Below are 19951 nucleotides of genomic sequence, written 5' to 3'. Positions count from 1 at the left end.
GTCTCTGAGTCAACTACTTCATTCTCCATCTTAATGAAGAATTCGATCATATTATGATCGCTCCGACCCAAGGGGCCTCGTACAACAAGATTGCTAATTAATCCTTTCTCGTTACATAATACCCAGTCTAAGATGGCCTGATCTCTGGTTGGTTCCTCGACATATTGGTCCAGGAAACCATCCCGTAAACACTCCAGGAATTCCTCCTCCACAGTATTGTTACTGTTGTGTATGTCCCTTTAAGGGAATAACTGGTCTCAGACTGCAGTACCGGCAGTGACCATCCCTGTATAAAAGGCCCTGGCAGGCTTCTGTAGTTTCAGTTTCCAGATTGTCTCCATTCAGTAAAGACTTGTTAAACCAACTCCTGCATTCCGTGTCTCCATTAACACACGGATTTAATACTGGCGACGAGTAAGAAACGAACTTACCTGCAACTCGGCAGCACCTCAGACGATGTTATTGAAGGTCGAAGCCAGAAAAGAAAAAAAAAAAATAATCCAAAGAAACTCGAGAAACGGGCGTCGACCGTGGTCAACCGCCCTCCAAATCATTGGATTGAAAACTTGCAGGGGAGACTGTCAAGAGCCAGGCTTGGTTCCCCAGTCTGTGGTTTCCCAGCTAATTGGGCTGGTAGCAGGTAGTGCACTGATCCTTCCTGGGCTGCGGCGGGCTGGAGCTCGATCGGGTGGCTCTGCAACGGGGCCGGGCAGCGAGTCGGGAAGCAAAGAGAGAGAGAGAGGGTGGAGCACACAGGGCGCGGCCGGTGCTTCGCAGCCGGGCAGCGTTCGGACCTAAGCAGAGGGAGGGAAGTGTCCCAGAGGGTCCGCTCCATGACGGGAACGGTTAAAAATAAAAATACCGCGGAGAGCGGCGTTGACAGCAGTGGCAGCGGCGGGAAAGCGCGGGAGGCGCCATCTTAACTCGGCGGGGAAGAAGGAAAAGCGCGGGAGGCGCCATTTTGATCCATCGGGGACAGAGGAAAAGCGTGGGAGACGCCATCTTAGATTTTCAAGATGCCAAAGACTGGCGATATCACTGCCTTCGATAATGCAATAGAAGACTGGACCACGTATGTGGAAATAGTCGAGGTATATTGCAAGGCAAACGAAATAGCCGAGGTGAAAAAGGCATCGGTATTGCTAAATTTAATGGGCGCAAGAATGTACGGCCTATTGCGGGACCTGATTACTCCAGCCAAACCGAAGGCGAAGAGTTTTAATGAAATTGTTGCTATCCTACAGGAACACCTAAATCCTACACCGCTGCTGATAGCAGAAAGATTTAAATTCCACAGGAGGAATCAGCATAAAAATGAGAGCAATGCTGATTACCTTACGGAACTACGCAAGCTATCAAAGCACTGCCAGTTCGGAACAGGACTGGCAGATACCTTACGGGACAAATTTGTCTGTGGACTCCTGAGTGAAGGAACCCAGAAGAGGTTACTCTCAGAGAAAGAGCTGACGCTAGATAAGGCTTTCAGCATGGCAGTATCGTACGAAGCAGCAGCAAGGGGAGCTGTGGAAATACAACAAAAGACACAGGAATATGGCACTCACAAAATGACATGGGGATTTGCAAAATGTTATCGCTGCGGCAGAACAAACCATGACCAGAAGGACTGCTGATCCATGGACAAAATATGCAGGCAATGCAGAAAGATGGGACACATTGCACGAGTTTGCAGGTCTGAGAAGAAGACCAACGACAATAAAAAGGCTACTAAGGAACCATACAGGAAAGTACAAAAGATGACGGACAGTAGTTCCGAAGACCAGGTGAGCGATAGTGAATCCGGGAACAAGAGACTAAGCTGTCTCAAACTTCACAACATAATCGCAAAAGAGGATCACCGAACCATTTGGGTCACCCTCACGATAGCAGGGTCTCAAGTCAAAATGGAATTGGATACAGGATCAGCTCTAACCATCATGAATCGACGAGACTACGAGCGGCTATTCTCACACATACCCTTGAGAGAGACATCCATTGTCTTGAGGACGTATACAGGGCAAAATGTATACCCCAGAGGAAAAATAAGGGTGCCTGTCGAATACAACGGCAAGAAAATACGGAAATTGTACCTCTACATTCTGCAAGATGGTGGACCACCGTTATTGGAACGTGAATGGATCAGAAAGATAAGTTTAGACTGGCACTCCATTCAGGCACTGACGGTGGCTGGTAAAAAGGATGACGACGTCACTCCTGGACGATTGTCAACAATCTTAGCTGACGCCAAAGAGGTATTTCAACAAGAACTGGGCACTCTTAAAGGCATAACCGCCTCGATAAAAATAGAGGAGAATGCAATTCCCAAGTTTTTCAAAGCAAGACCGGTACCATATGCAATTCGCCCAGCCATCGGGGCAGAGCTGGAGAATCTGGAGAATGCAGGCGTGTTATCTAAGGTAGGCTGGAGCGAGTGGGCGACACCCATCGTTCATGTCATGAAGAAAACGTTAAACAATAAGTCTGAGGATCCAACGAAGGTTCGCATCTGTGGGGACTTCAAGGTGACAGTGAACCCAGTCCTTCACACAGTACAATATCCTCTTCCAAGGATAGAAGATATCTTCGCCTCACTATTCGGAGGGAAGCGTTTTACAAAAATTGACCTAGCGCAAGCATATTTGCAGATGGAGGTTGAAGAATCCTCTAGGAAGTATCTCACGATAAACACTCACAAAGGTCTTTACCAGTATAATCGACTGGTATTCGGAGTAGCATCAGTTCCGGCGATATAGCAAAGAGCGATGGAACAAGCCCTGCAAGGGATTCTGAGGACTCAGTGTTACTTGGATGACATCCAAGTGACAGGTGAAGATGACAGTGAACACCTTGCCAACCTAGAGCAGGTGCTCACTAGACTACGTGAACATGGGCTATGAGCCAATCGCCCCAAGTGCGAGTTTTTTAAGAAACAGATATCGTATTGTGGCCAAGTGATTGATGAAGAGGGGTTGCATAAGTCCCCTGACAAAATTGAAGCAGTAGTTAAGGCTCCAGCACCTGAAAATGTGTCACAACTGAGGTCATTCCTCGGATTGGTGAATTACTACCATAAGTTTTTGCCGAATTTGTCCACAATTCTGCATCCACTGAACGCCCTACTACGAACGGGAGTAGTATGGAAATGGAGCAATGAATGTAAGTGGGCCTTTCAGAAGAGTAAGGACCTAATCACTTCAAGAGAAGCATTGGCTCACTACAACCCATCACTACCGATAAGACTGGCGTGTGATGTGTCTCCCTACAGCATTGGGGTGGTACTGTCACATAAATTCCTTGATGGTTCTGAGAGGCCGATAGCCTTTGCGTCACGCTCGTTAACTTCGGCCGAGCGTAACTACGCCCAGATTGACAGAGAGGCCCTCAGGCTGGTGTGGGGGGTGAAGAAGTTCAATCACCCCTGCACGGTCAGAAATTTACTCTACTAACTGATCATCAACCTCTCATCTCCATTTTCAACCCTCAGAAGGGCGTACCGATAATGACGGCACAACGGCTACAGAGGTGGTCCCTGTTCCTAGGGGCACACCAATATGACATCGAGTACAAAGGAACTAAACAGCATGGGAATGCTGATGGATTGTCGCGCCTACCGTTGCCGATGGTGGAAGAAGAACTGGCAGTGGATCCAGTGGAGTTATTCCACTCGACTATTGTCGAATGTCTCCCTGCGACGAATGCAAACATAGAAAAGGAAACACGAAATGACCCGACGCTCTCCAGGGTCTATGATTTAATGGTGAAGGGATGGCCAGCACATGGCGAACCACTGCTGCCAGCATTCTCGCCGAGAAGAGAACAGCTGTCAGTGTGCAAAGGAACCTTGATGTGTGGATCCAGAATAGTAATTCCACCCAAATTGAAGGATAGAGTTCTCAATGAGCTTCATGAGGGTCATCTGGGAGGGGTAAAAATCAAGAACTTAGCCAGAGCATTTGTGTGGTGGCCGGGAATCGATAGAGAAATCGAAGAGATGACCAAGAGCTGTACAGGATGCCAGAAGGTCCAAAACTCCCCACCACAAGCCCCTCTACATCCATGGGAGTGGCCCTCACAGAATCACAGAAACCCCACAGTGCAGATAGAGGCCATTTCGGCCCATCGAGCCTGCACCGACACATATCCCACCCGATCCCTGTAACCCCTACACCAACACATATCCCACCCTATCCCCGTAACCCCACGTATTTAATCCCCCTAACACTAAGGGTCAATTTATCATAGCCAATCAACCTAACCCGCACATCTTTGGACTGTGGGAGGAAACCGGAGCACCCGGAGGAAACCCACGCAAACACGGGGAGAATGTGCAAACTCCACGGCAAAACCCTCATCTCCATGGCAAAGGGTGCACATTGATTTTGCTGGTCCCTTTATGGACTCGATGTTTTTAATTGCGGTGGATGCACATTCAAAGTGGCCAGAGGTAATAAAAATGTCCTCAACCACCACAGAAAAAACTATCACAGTCTTACGAACCATATTCGCCAGGAATGGGCTGCCTGAACAGATTTGCTCTGACAATGGACCACAGTTTGTGTCTGAAGAGTTCCAGAGGTTCTTAAAGAACAATGGTGTAAAGCATTACACATCCGCCCCATATCATCCAGCCACTAATGGATTGGCCGAGAGGTTTGTTCAAACATTCAAGAAGGCTATCAAGGCAATGTGTAATGAAGATATACCCCTACAACACAAGGTGGATAACTTCTTGTTTGCCTACCGGAATGCGACACATGCGGTTACCAACCAAACTCCAGCCATGATGTTCTTCAATCGAAGACTACGATGCCGCTTGGATTTGGTTAAGCCAAACATCAGAAGAGATGTGGAGAACAGGCAGTTTCAGAATATGAATGAAAGGCCGACCAGGAGTTTTAAGATAGGTCAACCAGTTTTGGCCCGGGACTACCGCACAGAGAAATGGCAGCCAGGAATGATCTGTACATGGCAAGGACCTCTAATGTATACCGTGGATGTTGGAGAAAGCATTGTAAGACGCCATGCTGACCAGATTCTAGAGTCACTGGAAAACCTCAACTCCACACCACGATCTGAGACACCTGGCGATGAAACCGAAGTATCAATTGCATCTACCGCAGAATCGGTGATATTGGAAGCAGATGAACCAAACAACAACATTGATCCCGACTCAACGTTACCAGAAGAACCTGATATCCCAAAGAGGCGTTATCCAGACAGAATCAGGAAGCCTCCTCAAAGACTGAACTTATAATTGCTTAACTTCAACTGATGTATCTAGCAACCGTAATTGTAATTGTAATTAGTTATTATTTAGTTGTTAAATGAATGTTATGTACTGTTTATCTAAAAGGGGAGGAATTGTTGTGTATGTCCCTTTAAGGGAATAACTGGTCTCAGACTGCAGTACCGGCAGTGACCATCCCTGTATAAAAGGCCCTGGCAGGCTTCTGTAGTTTCAGTTTCCAGATTGTCTCCATTCAGTAAAGACTTGTTAAACCAACTCCTGCATTCCGTGTCTCCATTAACACACGGATTTAATAGTTACTAATTTGGTTGGCCCAATCTATATGTAGATTAAAGTCACCCATGATGACTGCTGTGCCCTTATTGCATGCTTCTTTAATTTCCCTTTTCATGCCATCCCCAACCACCGCCTTATGGTTGGGAGGTCTATATACCACTCCTGTGGTGTATGTGCCTTTAGGAGCCCCTGTATACTGTAATGCCGGTAATGGCCACTCGGGCTATATAAGCTATATATCTGTTAGTTCACCTCCAGACTTTGTTCAGTAAACACCTGTGAAACCTACTCCTACATTCCGTGTCTCCATTAACACATGGATACAACAGTGGCGACGAATTGGAAATGGACTTACCTGCAATTCGGCAGCACCTCAAGGGGATCGATTCCTCAGACGAAAGTCAAAGAAAAACAAGAAAGAAAAGAAATAAGGGAAAGGCTGTGGTTTCACCGGCTGGCCGAGCTGGTGGCAGGTACTGCAGTCGTCCTTCCTGGGTGGGCTGGGGCTCCATCGGCTGGCTCTGCAGCGGAGCCAAGCAGCGAAGGCAGAGGTAAACAGAGACAGAGGGGGGGAGCACTCGGGAGACGGCCGGCGCTGCAAAGCAGGTCGGCGTTTGGACCAAGCAGAGGGAGGGAAAAGTCCCAGAGAGTCCGGCGGGAACGAGTCTCCACTAATTGAAAAAACCTATGTAAATAAAAACCACGGAGAAAATCGTTGTCAGCAGCAACAGCGGCGGGAAATGCGGGAAGCGCCATTTTTTGTCTGCAGGGAAGAAAGGAAAGTGTGGGAGGCACCATTTTTTTTTCAGGATGCCTAAGGCTGGCAATATTAATGCTTTCGATAGCGATATAGAGGATTGGACCACATATGTGGGAAGAGTGGAGGTATATTGCACAGCTAATGAAATAGAAGATAATAAAAAGGCATCAGTACTTCTAAATCTAATGGGTGCAAAGACATACGGGCTGTTACGAAACTTAATCACTCCAGCCAAACCAAAGGACAAGAATTTTAAGGAGATTGTTGATACCCTACAGGAGCACTTAAACCCAACACTGCTGCTGATAGCGGAATGATTCAAATTCTTCAAGAGAAATCAGCACAAGAATGAAAGTAACGCTGATTACCTCACCAAATTAAGGAAGCTGTCAAAGCACTGCCAATTCGGGGCAGGACTGGCAGATTCTCTTCGAGACAAATTCGTCTGCGGTCTCCTAAGTGAAGGAACACAGAAAAGGCTACTTTCTGAGAAAGATTTGACACTGGACAAGGCTTTCAGTATGGCTGTATCATACGAAGCAGCCGCAAGAGGAGCTGCAGAGATACAGCAAAAGCCACAGGACTTCGGCACCCATGAAATGACACAGGGTTTCGAGAGATGTTATCGCTGCGGCAGATCCACCCATAACCAGAGGGACTGCTGGTTCAAGGACAAAGCATGCAGGCAATGCGGAAAGATTGGACACATTGCACGTGTATGCCGATCTGGACACAAAAAATGCATGGACAGGAAAAAAATCAATAAGGAAAAGTACAGAAAGGTACAAATGATGACGGACAGTAGCTCCGAAGACCAGAAGAGCGATAGCGACTCCAGAAACAAGAGACTAAGCTGTCTCAAATTACATAATGTAATTGCCAAAGAAGATTACCAGACCATTTGGGTTACCCTCATGATAGCGGGGTCCCCAGTTAAAATGGAGCTAGGTACAGGATCAGCTCTGACCGTCATAAGTCGACGGGATTACGAGCGGCTATTTCCGCATATACCTTTGAAAGACACATCCATTATCTTGAAAACATATATGGGGCAGAAAGTATACCCAAAAGGGAAAATAAAGATGCCTGTTGTATACAACAGCAAGGAAATACAGAAGTTGTATTTATACGTTCTGCAAGATGGTGGTCCACCGCTGATGGGACGTGAATGGATCAGAAAGATACATTTAGACTGGCACTCCATTCAGGCACTGACGGTGACCAGTAAGAAAAAAAGTGAGGATGACGTCATACCTGAACGATTAAAAAACATCTAGGCCAATGCCAAGGAAGTGTTTCAACAGGAACTAGGAACCTTGAAAGGCGTCACCGCCTCAATAAAAGTGGAAGATGCGGCAATTCCCAAGTTTTTTAAGGCAAGGCCGGTGCCATACACAATTTGTCCAGCAGTCGAGGCAGAGCTGGAGAATTTGGAAAAGGCAGGCGTATTATCCAAGATAGATTGGAGCGAGTGGGCAACACCCATCGTCCCGGTCATGAAGAAAACGTTGAATAATGATAAATCTGAAGAACAGAGAAAAATTTGCATCTGTGGGGACTTCAAGGTGACTGTAAACCCGGTCCTTCACATGGTACAGTATCCTCTTCCGAGGATAGAAGATATTTTTGCCTCACTATCCGGAGGAAAACGTTTCACCAAAATTGACTTGGCTCAGGCATATCTACAGATGGAGGTTGAAGAGGCCTCTAAAAAGTATCTCACGATAAATACACACAAAGGCCTGTACCAGTACAATCGACTGGTTTTCGGAGTAGCATCAGCTCCAGCTATCTGGCAAAGAGCTATGGAGCAAGTCCTCCAAGGGATTCCGGGGACTCAATGCTACCTAGACGACATCCTTGTAACAGGAGAAAATGACAACGAGCACCTTGCCAATTTGGAGCAGGTGTTCACTAGGTTGAGAGAACGGGCCTACGAGCAAATCGCCCCAAGTGTGAATTTTTCCAGAAACAAATATCATATTGTGGCCACATAATTAATGAGGAAGGGTTGCATAAGTCACCTGAAAAAATTGAAGCGGTCATTAAAGCCCCAGCACCTGAAAATGTCTCATAATTAAGGTCGTTCCTGGGATTGATAAATTACTATCATAAATTTTTACCGAACTTGTCAACTCTTCTGCACCCTCTTAACGAACTGCTACAAACGGGAGTAATTTGGAAATGGAGCGAAGACTGTAAACGTGCCTTCCATAAATGCAAAGGCTTGATCACGTCCAAGGAAGTTTTGGCTCATTGCAACCCATCACCGCCAATCAGACTGGCGTGCGATGCATCCCCTTATGGCGTAGGAGCGGTATTATTGCATAGATCCCCTGATGGCTCGGAGCGGCCAATAGCTTTTGCGTCATGCTCATTGAACTCAGCTGAGCGTAACTATGCCCAGATCGACAGGGAAGCACTTAGCCTGGTGTGGGGAGTGAAGAAATTCAACCATTACCTACACGGACAAAAATTTACCTTATTGACTGACCATCAACCCCTCGTCTCCATATTCAACCCTAAAAAGGGTGTTCCCATTATGACAGCGCAAAGGCTACAGAGGTGGTCCCTTTTCCTAGGGGCGCACCAATATGACATAGAATACAAAGGATCAAAACAGCATGGGAATGCTGATGGTTTATCGCGCCTACCGTTGCCAACGGTAGAAGAGGCACCTACAGTGGACCCAGTGGAGATGTTCCACTCAACCATAGTGGAATGTCTACCAGTAACAAATTCTGCCATTGAAAAGGAAACAAGGAATGACCCGACTCTCTCATGAGTCTACGATTTAACGGTGAAGGGATGGCCAGTACATGGCGAACCACTGTTGCCAGCATTCTCGCAAAGAGTAGAACAGCTGTCAGTGTGCCGAGGAACCTTGATGTGTGGATCCAGAGTGGTGATTCCACCCAAACTCCAGGATAAAGTGCTAAAGGAGCTTCACGAGGGGCATCTGGGTGGAGTGAAAATGAAGAACCTAGCCAGAGCGTTTGTGTGGTGGCCAGGTATCGATGGAGACATCAAAGAAATGACCAAGAGCTGCCTAGGATGCCAGAAGGTCCAAAACGCCCCACCACAAGCCCCTCTATATCCATGGGAGTGGCCCTCATCTCCATGGCAAAGGGTACACATCGACTTTGCTGGTCCATTTATGGACTCAATGTTCTTAATCGCGGTTGATGCACACTCCAAGTGGCCGAAGGTAATAAAGATGTCCTCCACCACCACGGAAAAAACCATCACAGTATTAAGGACCATATTTGCCAGGAATGGGCTGCCTGAACAGATCTGTTCTGATAATGGACCGCAATTTGTGTCCGAAGAATTCAGGACGTTCTTAAAAAACAATGGGGTTAAGCAGTACACGTCCGCCCCATACCATCCCGCCACCAATGGATTGGCTGAAAGGTTTGTCCAGACCTTCAAGAAGGCCATAAAGGCCATGGGTAACTAAGACATAAAACTTCAGCATAAGGTAGATAACTTCTTGTTTGCATACAGGAATGCAACACGTGGTTACAAACCAAACACCCGCCATGATGTTCTTCAATAGAAGCCTAAGATGCCGGCTGGATTTGATCAAGCCAAACATCAGAAGGGACGTGGAGAACCGGCAATTTCAAGGCATGAATGAAAGGCCAACTAGAACCTTCCAGATAGGTCAACAAGTTTTGGCCCGGGACTACCGTACTGAGATATGGCAGCCTGGAACTATTTGCACACGACTAGGACCGCTGATGTATACCGTGGACATTGGAGAAAGCATAATAAGGCGCCATGCTGACCAGATCATAGAGTCCTCCGAAAAGGGACAACCTACACCACAACTCTATACACCTAATGATGAAGTAGAGATACCCATAGTATCTACCTCCAATCCGGTGATACTGGAACCAGATGAACCCGACACTGGCATTCAAGCTGAATCGACCTTGCCAAAAGAACCTACTACACCACCAAAACCTACTACACCACCGAGGCGTTATCCGGACCGAGTCAGGAAGCCTCCAGAGAGACTGACTTATAATTGATTAACTGCAGCAAATGTATAGATTATTGTTCTTGTAATATGTTAATTAATGATTACTTAAAATATTATGTCCTGGTTATCTAAAAGGGGAGGAATTGTGGTGTATGTGCCTTTAAGAGCCCCTGTATACTGTAATGCCGGTAATGGCCACTCGGGCTATATAAGCCTGTATAGTGTCTTGTATCTGTTAGTTCACCTCCAGACTTTGTTCAGTAAACACCTGTGAAACCTACTCCTGCATTCCGTGTCTCCATTAACACACGGATACAACAACTCCCACTAATGTTTTTTTCCCCTTAGTATTTCTCAATTCTACCCATACAGATTCCACATCATCAGAGCTAATATCCTTCATTACAATTGTATTAATCCCTTCTTTAACCAGTAATGCTACCCCACCTCCCTTTCCTTTTTGCCTATCTTTCCTGAATATCGAATACCCCTGGATGTTGAGTTCCCAGTCTTGGCCGTCCTTGAGCCACGTTTCCATAATCCCAACCAAATCATATTTGTTTACCTCTATTTGCGCAGCCAATTCATCCACCTTATTACAAATGCTCCTCGCATTAAGACACAAAGCCTTCAGGCTTGTTTTTTTAACGCTCTTAGACCTATTAGAATTATTATTTACTGTGGCCACGTTTGATTTAAACCGTTTATTTCTCTGACTGCCACTTTTGTTTTTCTCCTTCCTATCTTTTGCTTTTATCTCTGTTTCCCTTTCCTCTGTCTCCCTGCTCAGGTTCCCAACCCCCTGCCATTTTAGTTTAAACCCCCCCGAACAGTGCTAGCAAACCTTCCCGCAAGGATATTTGTCCCGCTCTGGTTCAGGTGCAACCCGTCCGACTTGTACAAGTCTCACCTTCCCCAGAAGCAGGCCCAGTGATCCAGGAAACTAAAGCCCTCCCTCCTGCACCAACTCTTTAGCCACGCATTCATCTGCTCTGTCCTCCTATTCCTATACTCACTAGCACGTGGCACCGGGAGTAATCCAGAGATTACAACCTTTGAGGCCCTGCTCTTTAATCTGCTACCTAGCTCCCTAAATTCTTGGTGCAGGACCTCATCCCTCTTCCTACCCATGTAATTGGTCCCAATGTGAACCACGACCTCTGACTGTTCACCCTCCCCCTTCAGAATGCCCTGCAGCCGTTCAGTGACATCCTTGACCCTGGCACCAGGGAGGCAACAAACCATCCTGGAGTCACGTCTACGGCCACAGAAACGCCTATCTGTTCCCCTTACGATAGAATCCCCTACCACTATTGCTCTCCCACTCTTTTCCCTCCCTTCCTGAGCAGCAGAAGCACCCCTGGTGCCAGGAAGTTGGCTGCTGCTGCCTTCCTCTGGTAAGTCATCCCCCTGAACAGTATCCAAATCGGTATACCTGTTGGAGAGGGGGATGGCCACAGGGGTCCCCTGCACTACCTGCCTGCCTCTACTGCTCTGCCTGATGGTCACCCATTTCCCTTCTGCCTGTGCAGCCCTTACCTGCGGTGTGACCACCTCATCAAACATGTTATCCACGACCCTCTCAGCATCGTGAATGCTCCAAAGCTCATCCATCCGCAGCTCCAGCGCCGCAATGCGGTCTGCTAGTAGCCGCAGCTGGATGCATTTCTGGCACACGTGGTCATCAGGGACACCGGCAGTGTCCCTGAATTCCCACATAGAGCAAGAGGAGCATAACATGGGGCTGGGCTCTCCTAGCATGACTTACCCTTAAATTAATTCACTATCACCAATTAAAGATAAACTCTAAGGTGCTTGTATGGTTTACCAACAGTCCCTGCTACACCAGAAAAGACCTTAGCAAATATAAACCACAGAGTTAAAGTTTAAAAAAGAGAAATACTCACCAACCAATCACTTACCTGCTCCCTGGTGATGTCACACTCTGATTACTTTTTACCTCTCCCCGCTGCTGAGTTGGTAAGCCTCACTGCTCCTTGGAACTGGTCGGGCCTCGGTGCTCATGCCGGTTTTTATACCGGGCTCCTCGCCTCACTGCTCCCTGGAACTGGTCAGGCCTCGGTGCTCACGCCGGTTTTTATACCGGGCTCCTCGCCTCACTGCTCCCTGGAACTGGTCGGGCCTCGGTGCTCGCGCCGGTTTTTATACCGGGCTCCTCCTCGCCTCACTGCACCCTGGAACTGGTCGGGCCTCGGTGCTCGTGCCGGTTTTTATTCCGGGCTCCTCCTCGCCTCACTGCTCCCTGGAACTGGTCGGGCCTCGGTGCTCGCGCCGGTTTTAATACCGGGCTCCTCCTCCCCTCACTGCTCCCTGGAACTGGTCGGGCCTCGGTGCTCGCGCCCGTTTTTATACCGGGCTCCTCCTCGCCTCACTGCTCCTTGGAACTGGTCGGGCCTCGGTGCTCACGCCGGTTTTTATACCGGGCTCCTTCTCGCCTCACTGCTCTTCTCTGCTTCTGTTTGGTTTCTTTAACGAAATGTCCCTCCTCCCCGCCAGCATAACAGCTTGCTATCCCCACTGCTCCCTCTTGTTCCCCCAACACCTCTGCGGCAGCTATCTTAGCCTTTTGCATCTTATCCACTTCTGTCGCCCACCTAATTAAATCCTCATTGTTGTTCATTGTAAGAATTCCTAATCGTATGGCTGCCTGATATGCGGGACCTAGTCCGGCTTTAAATGATTGCAGGAAACATTGGTTCTCTGTGGTGGGGTTTAGGATGCCGGAACATCCAACAAACCTTTCCCATTTCCGTTTACTATAGTCTACGGCAGATTCCCCCTTCTCCTGAGTTATATTGCTTATGGCTGCCCAGTTTACCGGGACCTGTCCCATAACCTCCTCTACTGCTCGCTTGAATGCCTCGTAGATTTGGTCTGACTGTTGCGGGGCGGGATTACACTCCAGGCACCAAGTTCCGTCCCTGAAATTCACGGGCAATTGGTCCCAATGGTCATCCAAAATTTTTGCTCGCAACAACTGTAAATTACACTTTTTTGTGTAAATTATGACTGATCCTCAATTCCCTCATCTTTTGCCAAATTGGGTAGTTATTCCCCCGATGTTGCAGCTGGGCTAATTTATCCACCAGAATTTGTTTCTCTAAGGGTTTAAAGGGCTGGTAGGTAGTTCGAATTACCTGGGGTCTTGCCGGAACTGGGTGTACTGGGATTACTTCAGTTTTTACCGGGGCTGTTTTTACCGTGCGGTACACCGGATTATAGGGTGGTGGGAAATGATTTTCTTCTGGCCAGGGCAATGGCTCCGGCCAGTCCCTTTCCTTACTGTCTCCTGCTGTTTCCTTTTCTAACCCACCCCCATGTGTATTACCTTTTTCTGGTAGATTTGGGTATACGGGCGTACTGCTGGAACTGGCCACCGGGTGTCTCTTCCCTCCTGGTTTGGGAGCTGTTACTTCTTTCTCTTCCCTTTCCCCCTCTCCCTTCTGTTTCAACTCCTTAAATGTTTTCTGGTAACAAGCTAAGACTACCATTCCCCATTGTCCCTCTTTATCTTTGGTTTGTCCCCTCCACCAAGCCCTTTGGCTCTCTGCACTGTCTTCGGGATCCCATCCTTTCTTTTTCATAGTTTCGATAAGTGTTTGATTCCTGTCCGCTAAATAGTGGGTGACGGAGTCGGGATCTCCCCAAGGGGACGGTCCCTCCTCCTGTATCTCTGCATCCTTTTTAGGCATTCTATATAGCTTCCGAATTACTTCTCAATGGTTCTTATGTTACCCTATCATTCACCCACACACACTTATTTTGCGCACACTCACTCGTCATGCGATCACGATCCTGTGGTGTTTCGTTCCCTACACCTACTTGGTCCTGGCCGTCACGTGGGACTACGTCCTCTTAATTCGGGCTCAGGCTAGGTGTTTGGGATAGTCAACCACCCTTGTCCGTGTCGATCACCCCGTGACTCCCAAGGATCCACTATTCGTAGGACGTTATCACCCACTTAACCCCCTCTTTACCCAAGAGGCTTTGCCACCTTAACGGCTCTGAGGATTTGGTTTGCCGCCTCCCGGCTCCCTTGTAGGTCTTTATCGCCCACTTATCTGCCTCTCTATCCTAGACGCTTGCCACCTCCCGGCTCACCAGACTGCACCCCCCTTTCTCGAGTCTGTCTCTAATTTAGTTCTTTTAATCACAGCCTTACCAGATCTCACAGTACGTTCTGGGCTTTCTAATTTATGGGAGTTAATTTAAAACGTACTCACCCTTCTTAGCTCAACGTTCCTGTGTACTGGTCAGAGTCTGTGATCCTGCCGACTACGCCAATTGATGTGAGCCAATAGCGGACCATGTGATATACAAAGTCGACGCTTAGCTTTGGTACAGATGACAGACTTCGAGTGAAGGTTGTTTCAAAATGGACTTTATTCACTGGCCTGGGGAGAACCTTCTGAGACCCTTCTCAGATCCGACTCCACTGATTCCCTAGCAACGTTCACAATTATACAAAAATCAAATCCCTGCCCTAGGGGCGGGTGCAAAGCTTATCAGCATATACAGATTTATTGCCAAATGGCAATTATAAACCATGACATTTCATCCATCCTGCCACCTACAAATCACAGTCCTGTTATCAGTTGGTCCCGTGGCCTTCTGTGACTGTGGCCTCATCTTAATCTATTGCTTTACAACCGTCTGTTTGTCCCTAGCCAGGTGGTTTGCAGTTACATGTTTTCTTAAGATAACAGTCCTCATTCAGTCTATGCAAAGCACAGATTTTTGACCTTGCCTCGGGTTACTTCTGCAAAGCAAGCACATTCTGATTAGTCCCACCATACTTTGATGTAATGGAACCCTGTTGTGAGTTTACAAACAAACAAATTCTGACGTATGTTATCTTGTATATGTGTTGCCTCACCTGGCCGAACAGACATCCTCCCCAATCTTCCCACGAGTTGCACTGCAGTTTGATTTCTCAGCATTTGAAGTCACTTAATCATGTTTTTAAAGCTTAACTGGGTAAATGCAATATACAGAACTATATATCGTTTAACTCAGGGTATGAATTAACTCATTATCTCCACCTTGTACATTGGTGCTACATTATACATATTCTAACATACAAAACTAAAGTACAACAGTAATTTGATTACTTCAGCTTTTACAGTCAGTTTTTATGTTCCATGCAAGCTTACTCTCATACTCTATTTTCCCCCTCTTAATTAATCCCTTTGTCCTCCTTTGCTGAATCCTAAACTGCTCCCAATCTCAGGTTTACTACTTTTTCTGGCCAATTTATATGTCCTCTCCTTTGATCTTATGCTATCCCTAATTTCCCTTGTTAGCCACGGTTGAGTCACCTTTTTTGTTTTATTTTTATGCCAAACAGGGATGAACAAATTCTGTAGTTCATCCATGCGATCTTTGAATGTTTGCCATTGCCTATCCACCGTCAACCCTTTGAGTAACATTCCCCAATCAATCCTACCCAACTCGCGCCCCATACCATCATAATTTCCTTTATTTAAATTCAGGACGCTAGTCTCTGAGTCAACTACTTCACTCTCCATCTTAATGAAGAATTCTATCATATTATGATTGCTCCGACCCAAGGGGCCTCGCACAACAAGATTGCTAATTAATCCTTTCTCATTACATAATACCCAGTCTAAGATGGCCTGATCTCTAGTTGGTTCCTCGACATATTGGTCCAGGAAACCATCCCGTATACACTCCAGGAATTCCTCCTCCACAGTATTGTTACTAATTTGGTTAGCCCAATCTATATGTAGATTAAAGTCACCCATGATAACTGCTGTGCCCTTATTGCACACATCTCTAATTTCCCGTTTAATGCCATCCCCAACCTCCGCATTACTGTTTGGAGGTCTGTACACCACTCCCACTAAAATTTTCTGCCCCTTGGTATTTCTCAGTTCTACCCATACAGATTCCACATCATCAGAGCTAATATCCTTCCTTTCAATTGTGTTAATCTCCTCTTTAATCAGCAATGCTACCTCACCTCCTTTTCCTTTTTGCCTATCTTTCCTGAATATTGAATACCCCTGGATGTTGAGTTCCCAGCCTTGGTCACCCTGGAGCCATGTTTCCATAATCCCAACCAAATCATATTCATTTACCTCTATTTGCGCAGCTAATTCATCCACCTTATATAGAATGAAAAAGCACCAATCACAGCGGGGAGAAACAGGGCACATGTTCTGTGCCTGGATCCACTTTTAACAAATCATCTAGTCTGTGAGACACGTGAGCCCACCTGAATCAACAGTGAAAATGTGGGGAATGTGAGAATGGATTCAGTTGCCCGTCTGAGGTGCAAACTCATCGAAACAGTCACACCAGGGAGAGGCTGTTCACCAGCTGAGCGTGGATAGAGAGTCACTCACTTATCTCATCTATTCCCACCCTAACATATTCATAAGGGGGAGAATCCATTCACTGCTCTGTATGTGGAAAGTGATTCAATCGATCATCTCATTTACTGACACATCAGCACGGTCACACCGGAGAGAGACCGTTTAGATACTTCATGTGTGGGAAGGGATTCACTCCGTTGTCCCAACTGTTGACACTCCAGAGTGTCCACATTGAGAACAGTTGCTGTGAATAACAACAGAAAATGCTGGAAAAACTCAGCAGGCCAGGCAACATCCGTGGAGAGAAAATAGAGTCAACGTTTCGGGTGAAAACCCTTTGTCAAGACTAAAGAAGCACAGGAAATGAAATAGATTAAGAGGCCAGGCTGGGAGAGAACAAAAGAGAAGAAGAGACATTAAGAGGTATTCAAAACGAGACGAGATGGTGATAGGACTAGTGGAGACAACAGACGGCTCTAGATTAAGATGTTGCCTGGCCTGCTGAGTTTTTCCAGCATTTTCTGTTGGTATTTCGGATTTCCAGCATCTGCAGTATTTTGCTATTGTACTAGTTGCTGTAAATACTCTGACTGTGAGAAAAGCTTTTCCAGTTCAAAGCAGCTGATGCACGATCAGCGCATTGATACTGGAGAGAGATACACATTCAATATCCTGTGTGTGGGAAGAAATTCACCCCATCTGCTGAGACTCCAGTGAGTTCACATGTGACTGCAGGGGTTTGGATTCTGTTATTAATCACATCCAGGACTGAACCATGGCAGAGTGCCCGTGCACTTGGGTTTCTGTGTGAATTATTGATGAATTCTCTCTCAATGGGTTCACAGAAACTCATTCTCCATTCACTAATTGCGGCTTTCAATGGCAGGGCTGTTCCCCAGCATTGTGCCCTATTCACACTGCAGGAGCCCAGTGCTCACCAGTATTTGGAGCACGCGCAGTGTCACTGTGATCAGTGCCAGGGAGGGCGACAAGCGTTGAAAGGTTGCAGTCGCGATTTTTGCGCCGATTACGAATCAACAGGGCGCAGGGAGGTAACGCACCCGGCGGCAGGGCTTCATAAATACCTGGTGTAGGCTGCAAGCCCGGAATGAGAATCTACAGGTTCCGCGTTTGCAGCTCGGAGGCTTTTTCCCGGTAGCAGGCCCAGGTTAACGGCAGCCATCTTTGCAAAGAAAAACTGAGGTTTTGTTCATCGCCATCTTGCTTCATTGAGCAGTAGAGCGCATGTGCCGCCATCTTTGAAAAGGAACCAGTAGTGTGCGGGGCTTCAGGGATGCAGCGAGTGAGAACTGAACCCAACCAGAGTCAGCACCTGCAGGGGAGGAGAGGGAGGGGAACCAGTGAGTGTAGAACTGAACCCAGCCAGTCAGCACCTTCAGGGCAGGAGAGGGAGGGGAACCAGTGAGTGAACTGAACCCAGCCAGAGTCAGCACCTTCAGGGGATGAGAGAGAGGGGAACCAGTAAGTGAACTGAACCCAGCCAGAGTCAGCACCTTCAGGGGAGGAGAGGGAGGGGAACCATTGAGTGTAGATCTGAACCCTTGAGTTTAGATCTGAACCCAGCCAGAGTTGGTGATAACTGGGAGCGGAGAACAAACAGCCTTGAGACGTGCAATGTATTTGGATTTTAGCACAGGGAGGAGGGACAATGTGTGGGCGGGGATTTGGAGGCACAAGAGAGGAAAGAATGTTCCATAGAAACTAGAATTGTTTGTTATGAATTTCTGTCATGTACTTACAGTGATGAGTTTTGTAAACTCCTTTTACAGATTATTTGAAGGGGAGGATTTGCAGAAGGGAAACTTAATCCAAACATCACGTCAAGATCTGACAGCGTCACTCGATTCAACAGGACCTGAATATCATCAGCCTTTGAATGTGGAAGAAAAATTGTTTGTCTGTGGGAAAAGATTTCAAACATCAGTGTGACTGGAAAAGCACCAAGAAACACACCTGAGTGAGAGTGTTCCCGTGCACAGCCTGTGGAAAGAGCTTTAACCAGATACACAGCCTGAAAAAACATAGTGCCATTCACAGCAGGGAGAAACCGTACACCTGTTCTGTGTGTGACGAGGCTTCAACAGATCATCCAACCTGGAGAGACACAAGGACACCCGTACCACGGAGAAAACATGGAAACCTGTACCACGGAGAAACCGTGGAAATGTGGGGACTGTGGGAAGGGATTCGTTTCCCCGTCCCAGCTGGAAACTCATCGGCGCAGTCACACCAGGCAGAAGCCGTTCACCTGCTCTCACTGCGGGATGAAGTTCAAGTGTTCATCCCACCTCACTGAACACCAGCGAGTTCACACTGGGGTGAGACAGTTCACCTGCTCTGAGTGTGGGAAGGGATTCATTCGGTCATCCGACCTGCTGTTACACCAGCGAGTTCACAGTGGGGAGAGGCCGTTCACCTGCTCCGTGTGTGGGAAGGGATTCACCCATTCATCCAAACTGTTGACACACCAGCGAGTTCACACTAGGGAGAGGCCGTTCACCTGCTCAGTGTGTGGGAAGGGATTCGCTGCGTTATCCCACCTGCCATGACACCAGCAAACTCACAATGACATCAGGGGTTGGATTCTGCTGTTGTTCCTGCTGTTAATCGCATCCTGGACTGAATCGTGTTCATTCTGAAAGTTGGGGTTTGTTTCTGCTGATGTTAATAACCACTATAACTGACTGGAGTTTAATATTTTGATATTTCAAATAACACAGTGTGTCGATATTTGCTGTCTCCAAGATAAGAGGAGAATAATCGATATCCTGTTACTGACTGCTGCATTTTTAGGTCTTTTCTAACTCGAGATTATTTCAGTTCTACCTTCGAGAGGAATTGAAGATTAGGGGTGAAAGAGGAGTTGGGGTGAGGGGGTTGGAGAGCAGGGGTGAAAGAGGAGTTGGGGTGAGGGGTTGGAGAGTTGGGGTGAGGGGTTGGAAAGTAGGGGTAAAAGGGGAGTTGGGGTGAGGGGTTGGAAAGTAGGGGTGAAAGGGGAGTTGGGGTGAGGGGTTGGAGAGTAGGGGTGAAAGGGGAGTTGGGGTGAGGGGTTGGAGAGTAGGGGTGAAAGGGGAGTTGGGGTGAGGGGTTGGAGAGTAGGGGTTAAAGAGGAGTTGGGGTGAGGGGGTTGGAGAGTAGGGGTGAAAGGAGTTGGGGTGAGGGGGGTTGGAGAGTAGGGGTGAAAATGGAGATGGGGTGAGGGGTGTTGGAGAGTAGGGGTGAAAGTGGAGTTGGGGTTAAAGAGGAGTTGGGGTGAGGGGGTTGGAGAGTCGGGGTGAAAGGAGTTGGGGTGAGGGGCTTGG

The 19951-nt window shown here is 47.4% G+C and overlaps 1 pseudogene across 1 annotated transcript in view; it reads left to right on the top strand.

Annotated features, from left to right (window-relative positions):
• Window positions 1-19505, top strand: part of LOC147119819 (uncharacterized) — a 32958-nt pseudogene extending 13453 nt beyond the window's left edge. Inside the window, exon 2 of the transcript XR_015078087.1 lies at window positions 18419-19505. The product of XR_015078087.1 is annotated as an uncharacterized LOC147119819 (transcript). The remainder of the gene's footprint in view (window positions 1-18418) is intronic.
• The last annotated feature ends 446 nt before the right edge of the window (window positions 19506-19951 follow it).

Source organism: Somniosus microcephalus, chromosome 4 (assembly GCF_052327205.1).
Source record: "Somniosus microcephalus isolate GS21.2 chromosome 4, FLI_Smic_1.0, whole genome shotgun sequence".
Taxonomy (NCBI): Eukaryota; Metazoa; Chordata; class Chondrichthyes; order Squaliformes; family Somniosidae; genus Somniosus; species Somniosus microcephalus.
The sequence above is the reverse complement of the archived record's forward strand: the minus strand, read 5'-3'. Positions and strand labels throughout refer to the sequence as shown.